Source organism: Anolis carolinensis, unplaced genomic scaffold (genome assembly GCF_035594765.1).
Source record: "Anolis carolinensis isolate JA03-04 unplaced genomic scaffold, rAnoCar3.1.pri scaffold_9, whole genome shotgun sequence".
Lineage (NCBI taxonomy): Eukaryota > Metazoa > Chordata > Lepidosauria > Squamata > Dactyloidae > Anolis > Anolis carolinensis.
The window spans coordinates 10574647-10590554 of record NW_026943820.1 but is presented as its reverse complement, the minus strand read 5'-3'; the positions used below and the strand labels follow the sequence as shown (position 1 = coordinate 10590554).

The 15908-nt window shown below is 41.6% G+C and overlaps 1 long non-coding RNA gene across 1 annotated transcript in view; it reads right to left on the bottom strand.

The window, feature by feature from the left end:
- Nucleotides 1-778: 778 nt before the first annotated feature.
- LOC134293574 (uncharacterized) overlaps nucleotides 779-15908 on the bottom strand; it is a 22049-nt gene continuing 6919 nt past the window's right edge. Inside the window, exon 2 of the long non-coding RNA XR_010000526.1 lies at nucleotides 779-13259. This is a non-coding gene — a long non-coding RNA (uncharacterized LOC134293574). The remainder of the gene's footprint in view (nucleotides 13260-15908) is intronic.

The following is a 15908-nucleotide window of genomic DNA, read 5'->3' as shown; positions in this document are numbered from 1 at the left end:
TCTGCCAAGGGAACCCTTGGAGAGGGCGAAGGAGGGAGGGAAGGAGAAGCCAGACAAATAGAGGGACCAGAGAGAGAGAGAGAAATAGGAGGGATGGGACCAGAGGGAGGGAGCCAAAGCCCTGGAAAAATAAACCATCTCTGTGTAGATAGCGAGAGAGGCGATGAAGACAGGAAGAGTCGATATCTTAGAATAATAATTATTGGAGTGCTAGAGTGGAGCAGGGATAATGAGATGGAGAGGAGAGATAGCGAGAGATTGGAGACAGGGGAGGTATTGCGTGCATCTGCACTGTGGAACTGTTGCAGTTTGGCACCCCTTTCAGTTCTATGGGTTCCTGGGGTTGTTGTTTGGTGAGATAATAATAATAATAATAATAATAATAATAATAATAATAATAATAAAAAACCCCAAAATCCAGCATGACTATCTTGTTTGCTGTGTCATACAACGTCATTGTGTCAATAATAATAATAATAAAATGTGTTGTCGAAGGCTTTCATGGCCGGGATCACAGGGTTGTTGTATGTCTTTCGGGCTGTGTGGCCATGTTCCAGAAGTATTCTCTCCTGACGTTTCGCCCACATCTATGGCAGGCATCCTCAGAGGTTGTGAGGTATGGATAAACTAAGTAAGGAAAGGAAAGAATATATATCTGTGTAGAGTCCAGGGTGTGGCAAGAGTCCTTTATCACTGGGAGCCAGCATTAATGTTTCAGTTAATCACCCTAATTGGCATTGGAAATGTTTTGTCTCTTGCCTGGGGGCATCCTTTGTTCAGTCAAGCCCTCAGAGTGTTGGTTCCCATCTACTGTTTTGATTTTGGAGTTTTGTAATACTGGTAGCCAGATTTTGTTCATTTTCATGGTTTCTTCCTTTCTGTTGAAGTTGTCCACATGCTTGTGGATTTCAATGGCTTCTCTGTGTAGTCTGACATGATAGTTGTTGGAATGGTCCAGCATTTTTGTGTTCTCAAATAATATCCTTTGTCCAGGCTGGTTCATCAAATGCTCTGCTATGGCTGATTTCTCTGGTTGAATTAGTCTGCAGTGCCTTTCATGTTCTTTGATTCTTGTTTGGGCATCGCTGCGTTTGGTGGTCTCTATGTAGACTTGTCCACAGCTGCATGGTATCCGGTAGACTCCTGCAGAGGAGAGAGGATCCCTCTTGTCCTTCGCTGACTGTAGCATTTGTTGGATTTTCTTTGTGGGTCTGTAGATAGTTTGTAGGTTGTGTTTCTTCATCCGTTTGCCTATGCGGTCAGTGGTTCCCTTGATGTATGGTAAGAACACCTTTCCTCTGGGTGGATCTTTGTCTTGACTCTCAGGGCTTGTTCTTGGCCTTGCAGCTCTTCTGATGTCTGTGGTGGAGTATCCATTGGCCTGTAGAGCCCAGTTTAGGTAGTTGAGTTCACCTTGGAGGAGGTGAGGTTCGCAGATTCTTTGTGCAGCTGTGGACAAGTATACATAGGGACCACCAAACGCAGCGATGCCCAAACAAGAGTCAAAGAACATGAAAGGCACTGCAGACTAATTCAACCAGAGAAATCAGCCATAGCAGAGCATTTGATGAACCAGCCTGGACACAGAATACTATTTGAGAACACAAAAATGCTGGACCATTCTAACAACTATCATGTCAGACTACACAGAGAAGCCATTGAAATAAACAAGCATGTGGACAACTTCAACAGAAAGGAAGAAACCATGAAAATGAACAAAATCTGGCTACCAGTATTACAAAACTCCAAAATCAAAACAGTAGATGGGAACCAACACTCTGAGGGCTTGACTGAACAAAGGATGCCCCCAGGCAAGAGACAAAACATTTCCAATGCTAATTAGGGTGATTAACTGAAACATTAATGCTGGCTCCCAGTGATAAAGGACTCTTGCCACACCCTGGACTCTACACAGATATATATTCTTTCCTTTCCTTACTTAGTTTATCCATACCTCACAACCTCTGAGGATGCCTGCCATAGATGTGGGCGAAACGTCAGGAGAGAATACTTCTGGAACATGGCCACACAGCCCGAAAGACATACAACAACCCAATAATAATAAAAGTTTATTTATACCCCTCCACCATCTCCCCACGGGGACTCGGGGCGGCTTACATGGGGCAGAGGCCCAAACAACATAGAACAAAACATAGGTAACATAATACAAATCACACTATAAAAAGATAAAACAGTAATACAATATATCAATTAAAACAAAAATACAGGATAAAAAATTGCATTTAAAACACATAAATGGTAAAAATCGTAATAAATACGGGATAGATTATTAAAAACCCTCTGGGGCTGATTAACTATTACTATTATGTTTTGCAAGTAATAAAAAAAGTAAGTAAAAAGTAGGTAAAACTTTATTTATATACTGCTCTATCTCCCCGAACGGACTCAGGGCAGTTTCCAACAATAAATACAAACAGCATACAGTACATAAACAGCATAAAAAACACATTATTAAACAAAATAAAACCTTACAACTCAAATAACAATAAGTGACAGTCACACAACCTTCTATTGGGGGGAGATCATTGATCAAATAGGTAAAAGGTAAAGGTTTCCCTTGACGTTAAGTCCAGTTGTGAACGACTGGGGGTTGGCGCTGATCACCATTTCTAAGCCAAAGAGCCGGCATTGTCTGTAGACACCTCCAAGGTCATATGGCCAGCATGACTACATGGAGTGCCGTTACCTTCCTGCCGGAGTGGTACCTATAGATCTACTCACATTTGCATGTTTTCGAACTGCTAGAAGCATACAACTCCATAATGTTAAGGTGTATTTTCCCCAAATTCCACCAGTGTTCAAATTTGGGCATATTGAGTATTTGTGCCAAGTCTGGTCCAGATCCATCATTGTTTGAGTCCACAGTGCTCTCTGGATGTAGGCAAACTATAACTCCAAAACGCAAGGTCAATGCCTACCAAACCTTTCCAGTATTTTCCGTTGGGAGTTCTGCGTGCCACGTTTGGTTCAGTTCAATTGTTGGTGGAGTTCAGAATGCTCTTTGATTGTAGGTGAACTATAAATCCCAGAAATTACAACTCCCAAATGACAAAATCAGTTGTCGTCCCCAACCCCGCCAGCACTCAAATTTGGGCATATTGGGTATTTGTGCCAAATTTGGTCCAGTGAATGAAAATACATTCTGGATTTCAGATATTTACATTATGATTCATAACAATAGCAAAATTACAGTTTTGAAGTAGCAACGAAAATAATTCTATGGTTATTATTATTATTAATATTAATATTTTATGACACAGCAAACAAGATAGATATGCTGGATTTCGTATCACAAAATCACAAGTCGAACACTTCCCAAGTTTCTAGGACTGTGAGATGTTTTTTCGGATGATGCCTGCAGATCCCAGTAGGGTGGCTTTTTGCAATTGGCAGATCGTGATTTTGTCAATGTCTATTGTTTCCAAATGCTGGCTGAGATCTTTTGGCATGGCAAAATTACTATTATTATTTTATTATGACACAGCAAACAAGATAGATATGCTGGATTTCATATCACAAAATCACAAGTTGAACACTTCCCAAGTGTCTAGGACTGTGTGATGTATTTTCGGATGATGAGCGCAGATCCCAGTAGGGTGACCTTTTGCAGTTGGCAAATCGTGATTTTGTCAATGTCTATTGTTTCCAAATGCCGGCTGAGATCTTTTGGCACGGCATCCAATGTGCCGATCACCACCGGGACCACCTGCACTGGTTTCTGCCAGAGTCTTTGAAGTTCAATCTTGAGGTCCTGATAGCGGCTGAGTTTTTCCTGTTGTTTTTCGTCAATGCGACTGTCACCTGGGATGGCAACATCAATGATCCAAACCTTTTTCTTTTCCACAACTGTGATGTCTGGTGTGTTGTGTTCCAGAACTTTGTCAGTCTGGATTCGGAAGTCCCACAGTATCTTTGCGTGCTCATTTTCCAATACTTTTGCAGGTTTGTGATTCCACCAGTTCTTTACTGCTGGGAGGTGGTACTTGAGGCATAAGTTCCAATGAATCATTTGGGCCACATAGTTGTGCCTCTGTTTGTAGTCTGTCTGTGCGATTTTCTTACAGCAGCTGAGGATATGATCAATGGTTTCGTCGGTTGCCTTGCACAGTCTGCATTTTGGGTCATCAGCTGATTTTTCAATCTTGGCCTTAATTGCATTTGTTCTGATGGCTTGCTTCTGGGCTGCAAGGATCAGGCCCTAATTATTATTATTATTATTATTATTATTATTATTATTATTATTATTATTATTAGGGGTCACCACAACATGAGGAACTGTATTAAGGGGTCACGGCATTAGGAAGGTTGAGAACCACTTTTCCATAAAATTGAACCATGGCGGTGTCAAACTGCATTTATTCTATAATGTAGATGCACTCTTGGTAAGTCAACACTTCTATCAGCTCCATTGCTTCAAGGGCTTCACTTTATCTCAGCTCCATCGATTCAATGGGTCAATGTTTATGTCACCTTCATTGATTCAACGGTTGTATATCCTTGCATATATGAATACTGTTTGCTTCCTGTTGCTCCCTTGACAGGATTGTAAACCTACCTTGATCTTTATTTTCCAAAAATGGTAACTTGGGGGCAGACATTTGTTAGATGATACCGAATGAAGCGCCTCTGTATCTGCTTGTGCCGTGGTTGCATTTCCTATCCTTAAAGTGAGCATCCGGGCTTTGAAGTTATTTCATGTTGCCTTGATATGGATCCAAGCCCCCCGCTCTATAAACACACACACACACACCCTTCAACCTCGTTTTTTCTGCTAGACAACAGATGCAGCCTCTAATGCAAATATTGCCATTTCCCTGCTGAATTAGCCTTGTCACTTAGCCCAGAAGCTGGCAGCGTTCAGCCAGCTTGCATTTTAATTTGGCCCTGAAGTTACTTATTTCATTATTGATCAAACATAATGCTGAATCAATGTTCATCTTGTTACCTGGGCCATTTCCATGTAATACAGTGATAGCACTGCCTGGAGTTACTCATTCCCATCCCAAAGTGACTTTACCATAAAATCAATGCTTGTTTGTTACTGATATAAGGGGGCAGCATCTATGGAATGGAGTGCAAAGCCGGCGCATAGAAAGGGGGAGATGGGAAGTATGCGGCGGAGCAGCCCTACGACAGCTCTGGGTGCATCTACACCATAGAATTAATGCACTTGGACTGCCATGGCTCAATGTTATGAGGTCCTGGGAGTTGTAGCTCAGTAAGGCACCAGCCCTCTTTGGCAGAGAAGGCTAAAGACCTTGTGAATCTACAACTCCCAGGATTCCATAGCATTCAGTGGGTTAAACCCTTGTGCCAGCAGAACTGCTGACTTGAAGGTTGGGTTGCTAACCTAAAGGTTGCTGGTTCAAATCCATACCAGGGAGAGCACGGATGAACTCCCTCTATCAGCTCCAGCTCCCCATGCAGGGACACAAGAGAAGCCTTCCACAAGGGTGGTAAACACATCAAAACATCTGAGCAACATCCTTACAGATGGCCAATTCTCTCGCTCCAGAAGACACTTGCAGTTCCACAAGTCACTCCAGACACCGGGGGGGGGGGGAGTGTCAAACTACAGTGTATACTAACAAGAGCTCACCCTGTCTCATGGATTTGAACACCGAACTTCCGATTAGCAAGTTCTGTAGCTTAATGATTTAACCCGCTGCACCATCACAGCCCCTCAGGGGTATGCAACGTATCGTTTTGGTGTACCTTATTTGGAAGATATAATAATAACAATAACTTTGTTTTTGTAGCCTCGAGTCAGCTTGAGTGTAGAACTCTGTTAGAGTGCGGAAGATAATGTTAGAAGTTGGAACTGTTGAGGCTTGTGTTTTCTTTTAAAGTACACTCATATTGAAGATGGCTGCTTAAAGCAATATAGTTTATGAAGAGACGGTAAAAGAAGATAAGTTTAATATACAAACTCTCTAATCATTTTGAAGTTTATCCTGACAAAAGAAATGTGCCTGTATCATTAAATACAAGAAGTTACAACTAAAAAAACATTGTTATATCTAAAAGAAGTCTGCTTGTATCTTTGCCTGCCTAAAGCATCAAATAAACTCAAGGAACACTCAGCTCAAACTCTGCTGCCCTTGATGGATTGAGATCCTAACAGGTCGTGATCCATTGCATCCCAATAGTAAATGTGGCCTACAAGTGAGGTGAGATGTATGTATGCTGATAAGACTAGAATCGAGCCTCTGAAGTATTCCCATTGGTGTTAGGGATTCCTCTTCTTCTGAAGAGGAAGGGGAGCAGGAAAGTGTTCATGGGTCAGAGGGGCAGTCAGAATCTGAGGAGGAGAGTTTGGAGGGACCCACATTTCAGGAAAGGTGAAAGGAAACAGAGTAGAGACGTTGTTCAGCTAGAAAAGCTGCCAAAAATACAGCCAAGTAATTGGGAACCACCCCAGCAGCTGTGGGGGAATTCAGAGCTATAAATCAGAAGCAGGTGCAGTCAGCTTTTGCTGGTAACAAACTGGCTCTAATGCCTAAGCCTTCGCTCCCCTTGTGCCTGCTTCGAGTCTGCATCTGGGAAACTGCTCCTAAGGATTTATTGCTGTTTCTTTGTCTGAAGTAAGACTGCTACTTGATTTGGGAATTTATCAGAGACTTAAGAACTGTGCTTGCCCTAAGACTTCCTTGCTTTCTTTTGCATTATACCACTAAGTGTGATGTTCTTTATGTTTTGCTTTATGTTTTCATTTACTTATCACATTGTTTTAAAGCTGTTCTTGAAAGACAAAACAGGACAATTGGTGCCAATGGAACGAATATTATTCTGCATGCAAATGGAACCCCCTCCAAAATTCGAGAACTTTAAGGTGAACAGAATGGAGGCGCAACCAAAAATGGGGTGGGTTTTTGCCGAGTCACACACTCCTACTCAGCAACGACTTTGAGTGAATAATTCCAAGGAAAGCAATGGCAAACCTTTCAAGAAATGTAGCCTAGAAAATCCAGCTAAAGGTTTGCCTTACGATTCCCATATGTCAGAAACAACTTGAAGGCACACAAGAACAAAAATGGTAAGTTATGTGGTTCTAGTCATACAGAGGATACAGAGCTGCCATGCTTATCTCTGTGTCTCTCTTCCTATGGCTTTGTATCTCCGGGATGAAGGATGGCTTGCTGCTCCAGGGAAGCCCTAATCGAGGAGCAAGATGCCTTAAACCACTTCCCAAGATTCTGTTTACACTGATTAATTAACACATCCCTGCTGTGTTTGGCTAGAGCTGGCATTGAACAGAAGGTGAGAGAAGTAAGGAAAGAGAGAGAGAGGCACACACACATATCTGTGTGCAATTTTGAGCAAGCGTCAGAGTTCACTGGGGACACCCAAAGGTAAATACCAAATGGGGAGCCGCTGGGAGGCGGGTGGGAGCCACAAAGAGAGTAATCGGATTTAAGAGACCTAATAAAACCTAAGAAACCCCCTCTCAGCCAAGATCAACAAGGCAATATTGACAAAGGAAAGACAATGTAGATGCCCAAAAGGGCAGTTGGTCTCACGTTCACTCTCACACTCCCCAGTCTTCTCAATCAATACTTTCTGGGTTTTTCGCTTTATCCAGTTTGGCTGGGAGTACATCAGAGGCTTCAAAAACAAAGTTGCTTTTTTGATGATGGGATGAAATTAGGGACATATCTGCATTCTGAATTATAAAACTTTGGGTGCATCTACACTGCAGAATTAATGCAGAATGATACTACTTCAACAGTTATATTTCAATGCTATGGGATTTTTGGACTTGTAGTTTTGTTGTCACCGGTGGCACAGCAGGTTAAACTGCTGAGCTGCTGAACTTGCTGACCAAAAGGTCAGTGGTTTGAATACAGGGAGCAGGGTGAGCTCCCACTGTTAGCCCCAGCTTCTGCTAACCTAGCAGTTCGAACACATGTAAATGTGAGTAGATCAATTGATACTGCTCCGGCAGGAAGGTAATGGTGCTCCATACAGTCATGCCAGCCACATGACCTTGGAGGTGTCTACGGACAACGCTGGCTCTTCAGCTGAAAAATGGAGATGTCCGCAGAGTCAGACACAATTAGACTTAATATCAGTGGAAAACCTTTACCTTTACCTAGTTTTTACAAGGTCTTTAGCCTCTTCTAATGCCTCGCCAAACTACAGATCCTAATATTTCATACCGTTTAGTTATATCAGTTCAAGTAGAACATTAATTTGACAGTGTAAATGCATTAATATACTTAGCACAGCCTTATTTAAGAGGGGTAAGTTTATTTAACTGCATAACATTCCAATATCCATCAAAGATATTGATATAAAAAGTTCCAGTGAGCTGTCAAGACTCCACAAATGTGAGCTGTATTAGGTTGTATCACAATGAATGTAACCATTGTCAAATTGCTTTGAAAACACAATAACTAAAGGAAACCCTCTTACGTACTTTGTAATAATATTTAAGAAAGGGAGACATTGTTTCCTTCCTTTTCTTTTTTTCAAACTTTTTTTTTCAAAGGAAAAGGAACGCTTGACACTTCTGATGCTTAAAAGAAAGACAAGTGACAGTTAGGAAGTGAAGGGAAACTAACTTTTTAACCTCATAGCATTGTTTTCTTTTCTACACTAAGGAACTACAATGGTAGGGAAGAGTGAATTCTATTTTCCAGCAATACAAGCATGAGGGATAGGTCTTTTACTGTGTCTTTTACCGTCTCTCTGGCCCCATCCACACTGTAATACAATTTGAAACTGCATTATATGGTCAAGGTAGACTCATATAATGCAGTTCAATGCAGTTAAACTGTGTTATATGTGTTTACACTGATCAGTTTCAAACTGCATTATATGACAGTGTAGATGGAGCCTCACATACACACATTCAAACAAACACCGGTCTTATGTGAACATTGCAGGTATGGAAACTAGGACTATTTGCAAGATGACTGTGTTAATACTTATTAAGTATCAATGCATGCTTCTAGCTTCCTGCATTGAAAAATATTGGAAAAGTTCAAGATCTTCCATACCTTTGCTCAGGTATTAGAGTGGAGATTACAGTCAAGAAATCAAAAGATTAAAGGTGCGTACACTGTAGACATAATGCAATTTAACACCACTTTAAACTGTCATGGCTCAATGTTATGGAATTGTGGGAGTTGTAACTTTACAAGGTTCTTCCGTGCCAAAAAGGGCTGATGCCTCCCCAAATCACAACTCCAATAATTCCATATCAGTTTCAGTGCTATCAAATGGCAATCATTCTAAAGTACAGATGCACTTGCAAGGGAAACTATGAAGGAACTAGAGGAGATCTTGAAGTGTTAAAATATATAATTGAATACCAAAGTTAGGATAATCCAAACTGTCATATTAATTTCCCCTTCCTATGAATGGTTGTGAAAGCTGAACAATGAAAAAAGTGGATAGGAACTAAAACCAAGTTCTAGTCTTCACGGCATCCTCTCCTTCCAAGTTCTAGTCTTCAGGGCATCCTCTCCTTCCAAGTTCTAGTTTTCACGGCATCCTCTCCTTCCAAGTTCTAGTCTTCACGGCATCCTCTCCTTCCAAGATCTAGTCTTCACGACATCCTCTCCTTCCAAGTTCTAGTCTTCACGGCATCCTCTCCTTCCAAGTTCTAGTCTACACGGCATCCTCTCCTTCCAAGTTCTAGTCTTCATGGCATCCTCTTCTTCCAAGTTCTAGTCTTCACAGCATCCTCTCCTTCCAAGTTCTAGTCTTCACAGCATCCTCTTCTTCCAAGTTCTAGTCTTCACAGCATCCTCTCCTTCCAAGTTCTAGTCTTCACGGCATCCTCTTCTTCCAAGTTCTAGTCTTCACGGCATCCTCTCCTTCCAAATTCTAGTCTTCACGGCATCCTCTCCTTCCAAGATCTAGTCTTCATGGCATCCTCTCCTTCCAAGATCTAGTCTTCACGGCATCCTCTTCTTCCAAGATCTAGTCTTCACGGCATCCTCTCCTTCCAAGATCTAGTCTTCACAGCATCCTTCCAAGATCTAGTCTTCACGGCATCCTCTCCTTCCAAGTTCTAGTCTTCATGGCATCCTCTCCTTCCAAGATCTAGTCTTCACAGCATCCTTCCAAGATCTAGTCTTCACGGCATCCTCTCCTTCCAAGATCTAGTCTTCACGGCATCCTCTCCTTCCAAGATCTAGTCTTCACAGCATCCTTCCAAGATCTAGTCTTCACAGCATCCTCTCCTTCCAAGTTCTAGTTTTCACGGCATCCTCTCCTTCCAAGTTCTAGTCTTCACGGCATCCTCTCCTTCCAAGATCTAGTCTTCACGGCATCCTCTCCTTCCAAGTTCTAGTCTTCATGGCATCCTCTTCTTCCAAGTTCTAGTCTTCACAGCATCCTCTCCTTCCAAGATCTAGTCTTCACGGCATCCTCTTCTTCCAAGTTCTAGTCTTCACGGCATCCTCTCCTTCCAAATTCTAGTCTTCACGGCATCCTCTCCTTCCAAGATCTAGTCTTCACAGCATCCTCTCCTTCCAAGATCTAGTCTTCACGGCATCCTCTTCTTCCAAGATCTAGTCTTCACGGCATCCTCTCCTTCAAAGTTCTAGTCTTCATGGCATCCTCTCCTTCCAAGATCTAGTCTTCATGGCATCCTCTCCTTCCAAGTTCTAGTCTTCATGGCATCCTCTCCTTCCAAGATATAGTCTTCATGGCATCCTCTCCTTCAAAGTTCTAGTCTTCATGGCATCCTCTCCTTCCAAGATCTAGTCTTCACGGCATCATCTCCTTCCAAGATCTAGTCTTCACAGCATCCTTCCAAGATCTAGTCTTCACGGCATCCTCTCCTTCCGAGTTCTAGTCTTCATGGCATCCACTTCTTCCAAGTTCTAGTCTTCACAGCATCCTCTCCTTCCAAGTTCTAGTCTTCACGGCACCCTCTCCTTCCAAGTTCTAGTCTTCATGGCATCCTCTCCTTCCAAGATCTAGTCTTCACGGCATCCGCTCCTTCCAAATTCTAATCTTCATGGCATCCTCTCCTTCCAAGTTCTAGTCTTCACGGCATCCTCTCCTTCCAGGATCTAGTCTTCACGGCATCCTCTCCTTCCAAGATCTAGTCTTCACAGCATCCTTCCAAGATCTAGTCTTCACGGCATCCTCTCCTTCCAAGTTCTAGTCTTCATGGCATCCTCTTCTTCCAAGTTCTAGTCTTCACAGCATCCTCTCCTTCCAAGTTCTAATCTTCACGGCACCCTCTCCTTCCAAGTTCTAGTCTTCACGGCATCCTCTCCTTCCAAGTTCTAGTCTTCATGGCATCCTCTCCTTCCAAGATCTAGTCTTCAGGGCATCCTCTTCTTCCAAGTTCTAGTCTTCACGGCATCCTCTCCTTCCAAGATCTAGTCTTCACAGCATCCTCTCCTTCCAAGTTCTAGTCTTCACGGCATCCTCTCCTTCCAAGATCTAGTCTTCACGGCATCCTCTCCTTCCAAGTTCTAGTCTTCATGGCATCCTCTTCTTCCAAGTTCTAGTCTTCACAGCATCCTCTCCTTCCAAGTTCTAGTCTTCACGGCATCCTCTTCTTCCAAGTTCTAGTCTTCACGGCATCCTCTCCTTCCAAGATCTAGTCTTCATGGCATCCTCTCCTTCCAAGATCTAGTCTTCACGGCATCGTCTTCTTCCAAGTTCTAGTCTTCACGGCATCCTCTCCTTCCAAGTTCTAGTCTTCATGGCATCCTCTCCTTCCAAGATCTAGTCTTCATGGCATCCTTTCCTTCCAAGATCTAGTCTTCACGGCATCATCTTCTTCCAAGTTCTAGTCTTCACGGCATCCTCTCCTTCCAAGTTCTAGTCTTCACGGCATCCTCTCCTTCCAAGATCTAGTCTTCATGGCATCCTCTCCTTCCAAGTTCTAGTCTTCATGGCATCCTCTCCTTCCAAGGTCTAGTCTTCATGGCATCCTCTCCTTCAAAGTTCTAGTCTTCATGGCATCCTCTCCTTCCAAGATCTAGTCTTCACGGCATCCTCTCCTTCCAAGATCTAGTCTTCACAGCATCCTTCCAAGATCTAGTCTTCACGGCATCCTCTCCTTCCAAGTTCCAGTCTTTATGGCATCCTCTTCTTCCAAGTTCTAGTCTTCACAGCATCCTCTCCTTCCAAGTTCTAGTCTTCACGGCACCCTCTCCTTCCAAGTTCTAGTCTTCACGGCATCCTCTCCTTCCAAGTTCTAGTCTTCATGGCATCCTCTCCTTCCAAGATCTAGTCTTCACAGCATCAGCTCCTTCCAAATTCTAATCTTCATGGCATCCTCTCCTTCCAAGTTCTAGTCTTCACGGCATCCTCTCCTTCCAGGATCTAGTCTTCACGGCATCCACTTCTTTCCAAGATCTAGTCTTCACGGTATCCTCTCCTTCCAACTTCTAGTCTTCACGGCATCCGCTCGTTCCAAGTTCTACCTCACAACCTCTGGAGATGCCTGCCATAGATGTGGGCAAAATGACAGGAGAGAATACTTCTGGAACATGGCCATACAGCCTGGAAAACATACAATAATCCTCTAGTCTTCTTCTGATTTCTTCACAGCCGTCTCCATTCTGATTAATGATTGAGCCGAGTTATTGAATAGTTGATGATAGGATGACTTGGAGGCCTCTCATTCATTGAGTCACCATAAATCACCTTTGACTTGATAGCAGTTAGCAAGCTTCCCACCAACCTGAGTTTTCTGGGGATCTTTAGCATCCATCGCAAGAAACCTTGTAGTGGAGTTGGCTTGGACATTTGCACATTTTCCTCGCTCTGGGCAAGTATGTATTCCCTCTCCATTTTTTTCTGTTTCCTTAAATGGCTTAGAAAGCACTTAAGCCTGCCGTCCAGCGTTTTCTTATTAAGTAATTTCACTTCGATCCTATTAAAACGAAGGCTTTCTAACCTTCAATTGAACTCCCCACCTCCAAAAGTGAATCCTTTTTTGGTTGTTTTTGTTGTTGCTTTTATATTTAATGACAATGGGATGCACTCCCTCCTTCTAGCTATCATGCCATCTGGATCATCCAGCCTCTGCTGTCCGTATGTTTTGCAAGATCTAAGGAAGGCTCATGAAAATAGAACAGCATGCCTTTTTCCCATTGGGAGGAAAGGAACAGGGGTCTGAACTACAGCTACAGCTCAATTCTTTTTGTGAAAAAAAAAGACTCAGTTTGGAATATGTGACATCAAAATAGACATATCAGGATCTCTGAGAAGACATAGAAAACGTGTTCCTCCAGGACGGACACTTATGCATTATCTCCCTGTACAGGAAAGAAGACAAAGGGGGATTCAGATTTGCATATGCTGATTTCTATGTTGCCACAAATGTAGAAATAATTACAATCATTTAAATAGAAATACAATAGCAAGGAAGGCTGTGACTTGGCTGTCGGCCTCCTCCATCTGCTTGCAAGGCACCATTCTTTCCAGCTTTGGGTATTTTATTCTTGTCTGGACAGACTTAGAAATAAAGGATTTCTTGAACACTCCTCTCTAAAATAGGACTCTCAACCAATTTCTAAGTCTTTCCTTGGCTTGTCTTTATTGGAAAGTGGCAAAAAACCAAAACAAAACACTAGAATAGTGTTTTTCAAACTTTTTCAGCCATCGAGACCTTTTTGAAGCAAAAGTTTCTCGTGCAGGCCCAAGAAATAGTTTAATATTATATCATATATTAATATAATGTAATATAATATAATATATATTGTATTGCATTGTATTGCATTGCATTACATTACATTATGTATGTTATATATATGAGGCATGGGCCAGGCCAGTGGTAGAAGGATGGAGAGTGTTTGTGTAAACTAATTCACACAGTGCAAAAAATACAGTATTTAAAATTAAGAACAATTTTGAATTGTTGTGAGTTTTACAGGCCATGTTCCAGAAGCATTCTCTCCTAACCGGTTCACCCACATCTGTGGCAGGCATCCTCAGAGGTTGTGAGGTCTGTTGGGAACTAAGCAAGTGAGGTTTATACATCTATGGAATAATGTCCAAGGTGGGAGAAAGAACGCTTGTCTGTTGGAGGCAAGTGTGAATGTTGCAGTTGGCCACCTTGATTAGCATTGAATGGCCTTGCTGCTTCAAAGCCTAGCTACTTTCTGCCTGGGAGAATCCTTTGTTGGGAGGTCTTAGCTGGCCCTAATTGTTTCCTATCTGGAATTCCCCTGTCTTGCTCTTTATTTACTGTCCAGATTTTAGAGGGTTTTAATACTGGTAGCCAGATGCTGTTTATTTTCATGGTTTTCTCCTTTCTGTTGAAATTGTCCACGTGCTTGTGGATTTCAACTTCTTCTCTGATTATTATTATTATTATTATATTATTATTAGTATTAGTATTCATCAGAATTCATTATTATTATATCAGTATTATTAGTATTATTATTCAAACTCAGAATTTAATATTATTATTATATTAGTATTATTAGTATTATTATTCAATCTCAGAATTTATTATTATTATTATATTATTAGTATTATTGTTCAACCTCAACATTTAATATTATTATTATTATATTAGTATTATTGTTCAACCTCAACATTTATTATTATTATTATTATTAGTAGTAGTAGTAGTAGTAGTAGGATTAGTCTTAGGCTTTGTCTGGATATAGCATCGTCTGGATATATTATTATTACAATCTCAAAATGTAATATTATATTATTAGTAGTAGTATTATTCAACCTCAAAATCTATTATTATTATTATTATTATTATTATTATTATTATTATTATTATTATTATTATTATTATTATTGGAAAGAAAAGCTGTCCCCGAACTGCTGTTATCCTTTGCTGTACAACTTCAGAATGTAATCATATATTATAATAATATATTATTATGTAATGATATATTATTAATATTATTAAGCTGAGAACTAAGCAGGATATTGCTCTCTCCCATTGCAGGCTTCCAAAATGCCATTAAAAGAGGGAAATGGGAGAATTTTAGGGCGAAGCCAGAAACAAATGCCTTCCAAACTCAAAGATATTGAAAGTGTGTGTGTGTGGGGGGGGGGGGGGTGTTACTCCTGGACTGGGGAGGGGAGGACCGAGGAGAGGACTGCATTAGATTAGCAGATAGGCAAAGCTATATCATCCAGACGAAGCCTAATACGATTAGTGATGTTCCTCCCCGATTTCTCCCTTATTGATTCAGAGAATTTTAATTCCGACTCTTGCTTTTGCTTTTTTTTTTTTTTTTTTTGGACATAATCCGGATTTATTACAAGACGAGAGCGGTTTTAGGAGAGGAAGCGATCAAGGTCGATTTCTCGAGCGGCATAATCTGACATGCATTTCATATTGATATTAATTTTTTTTAAAGTCTTTTAAAATAAAATCCAGACAGGGATTTGAGGATTGGGAGATTATGGGATGGGGGGAAGGAAACAAACAGAAGTCATCCATCCTGCCAGTTCCAGGAAAGAGAGGCGAACGTGGAAAACCTTAAACTTGGTGATAATAAATCCTTAAGAGAGTCAAAAATAGGATATTTATATTTCCTTTATTAGACACAGACCTATATTTATATGTCGCTTCTCCCTCCAGTGGCTGCCCGGTTTAATTTTATGGAGAGAGACAAATCTATAAAAAGGTGGGTTGCTGTGAGTTTTCCGGGCTGTGTGGCTAGGTTCCAGTAGCATTCCTTCCTGACGTTTCGCCCATATCTATAGCAGGCATTCTCAGAGGTTGTGAATTCTGTTGGAAGCCAACAAAGGATTCCCCCTCAAGCAGTAAGCATCCAGACCTTGAAGCTGTAAGGCCTTTCAGTGCTAATCAAGGTGCCTTGCTATGATTTTTCTGAGCTGTATGGCCAGGTTCCAGAAGCATTCTCTCCTGACGTTTCGCCCACATCTATGGCAGGCACCCTCAGAGCTTGTGAGGTCTTTTGGAAACCAAC